This window comes from Gavialis gangeticus, unplaced genomic scaffold (genome assembly GCF_001723915.1).
Source record: "Gavialis gangeticus isolate Ggan-Ray unplaced genomic scaffold, GavGan_comp1, whole genome shotgun sequence".
Taxonomy (NCBI): domain Eukaryota; kingdom Metazoa; phylum Chordata; order Crocodylia; family Gavialidae; genus Gavialis; species Gavialis gangeticus.
This window is the reverse complement of record NW_017729003.1, coordinates 11,420,920-11,423,020: the sequence shown is the minus strand read 5'-3', so window position 1 is coordinate 11,423,020 and position 2,101 is coordinate 11,420,920. Positions and strand designations below refer to the sequence as shown.

Below are 2,101 nucleotides of genomic sequence, written 5' to 3'. Positions count from 1 at the left end.
CTGCAATGGAACCAAATTTTCATCTCTCTCAATACTGCAAAGTTCCACGTGACCACCAGACAACCTTCTTCAAATGCTTAGATAACTTTTGTACACTTTTCTTTTTCTTGTGGTAAAACCTCACAGAACAGAACTGGCCAAAATTGAGATGGGTCCAAAAATGTGAAGTCTGGTTCTCAATTTGAAGATCTAGGGCTAGGACTGTTATAATTAATAACAAGCTACCAACTTTACCTCTTGGTAGCTATCTTTAAGTTCAAGAGTTTTCAAACCATAGCTGTAGTTCAAGCTCAAACACTAAAAAGGGCTATTTATATTCCTAACCATTCCCACAAATCAGGAAATCTGGCTCAGTACTGGAACTGGTTGAGTTATGGAAAAAAGACCCAAGAATCATTAAACAATTACTTCATTCTCAGTCATTTATTCTAGCTACTTTTCGATGGGCTAGTTTCACTCGTTGTGGGAATCTTACTTGATGTCTCTCTGTAAGCAGTGCTCCTATCAGGAGGCACTACTTCACTGTCAGAGTGGCTAGGAGCTGGAACCAACTTCCAAGGGAAGTGGTGCTTGCCCTTACCCTGGGGGTCTCCAAAAGGAGGCTAGACAGCCACCTAACTGGGGTCATTTGACCCCAGCATCCTTTCCTGCCCATGGCAGGGGGTCAGACTAGATGATTTGCTTAGGTCCCTTCTGACCCTACCAACTACGAAACTATGAAACTATGGAAGGACATCCATAGAGCATTAACCCAGAAATTTGACAGCTAAGCTCATACTGGCGTACTGTCTTTCATCATGCAATTGCTGTCCAGATTCTTGACTATTATTTTACACAGACCAAGTACACATTCTCAATAACATGGTGATGGTGTTGCTGTGCATTGATGCTGGTGTCAGCACTCCTATGAATGCAGGTGCAGAGGTGTGTTGGGTGTAGGGGGTGTGAGCAGCAATATTTTGCAGATAAAGGGGTATGTGCCCAAAAAAGTTTGAAGAATCACTAGTGGCTATATCCTCCGTATTTACTCAAATAACAAACTACCCTGATTAGAAGATGACCCCCCCCCAATAATTAGATTCTATATATGGAAAATGTATAAATTTGTTATAATTTTTCAGGTATGGAATCTAATTATTGAAGGCTTGCCTTGAATTATCCCCTTCCTACTACTACATCAGGGAAAATAAATCAGGCTCAGGTAGCCTCTTTGTTCTCTGCTTCCCCACAACTTTTTACCCTGGCAGCCCCTTCCCCCTCTCCTTCCAGTCAGACCCTGCTTTCCCTGAGGATATAGAAGTGAGGAGCAAATTTGAAAACAATAACCTTGAAATTAAACATGGCTATAGTAATTCGCATATAGTACGCATAGACATAGTTCATCCAGAACCGATGCATGCTAACTTTGCTTGAAACTGCTGCAAGTTTTAGCACAGGTATACCATAAACACAATTTTAAGTAGCACTTTGGCACCTACTTACATGTAGTACAAACTATGTTTTTTTTAAATTTAATTTTATTGTTATTTAATTTGATTTCCAAGGCCAAATCAGTTTTGAATTAAGTTCCAAATCTTGATGGTGCAGTGCTCAATCATTAAAGTCTGTGTGGCACCACCATCAGCAAGTATCCTACCTCCCAGGCTCTTCAGTCTGGGCCTTCAACTACTCCCAAATCCCTGGTAGCCATCCTACATGCAAGCCCCAAACCCAGAGGCCTGGGAGTTCAGATGCCTCCTAGTCTTGCTTGCCCCTAGCCAAAAGCCTGAAAAAACAAGCTAGGGGGAAAGCCTGAAAGCAGTCCCCCTTCACCATAAATTGTGTAGCTGAGATCCTTGCGTTTGGAGGCATTTGTATACTCCCACAGGGGTCAATCTGCCCACACTACAAGGGACAAGCTTTCACCCTCTAACTACACCAGATCATTCAAGAGCAGGCTTCAACAGCAGCAGCGATGGCTGAGTGGTTAAGGTGTTGGACTTGAAATCCAATGGGATCTCCCTGTGCAGGTTTGATCCCTGCTTGCTGTAGCATTACAGGGTTTGATTTTGCTTGCAGTATGGGAAACAAGCAAGAGGAACTTACTCTCCTGCTAGCTGAC

At 42.7% G+C, this 2,101-nt stretch overlaps 1 non-coding gene across 1 annotated transcript; it reads left to right on the top strand.

Annotated features, from left to right (window-relative positions):
* The first annotated feature begins 1,948 nt into the window (after nucleotides 1-1,948).
* TRNAS-UGA lies at nucleotides 1,949-2,030 on the top strand. Its single transcript has one exon. It is a non-coding gene; the product is annotated as a tRNA-Ser (tRNA).
* Nucleotides 2,031-2,101: the final 71 nt, after the last annotated feature.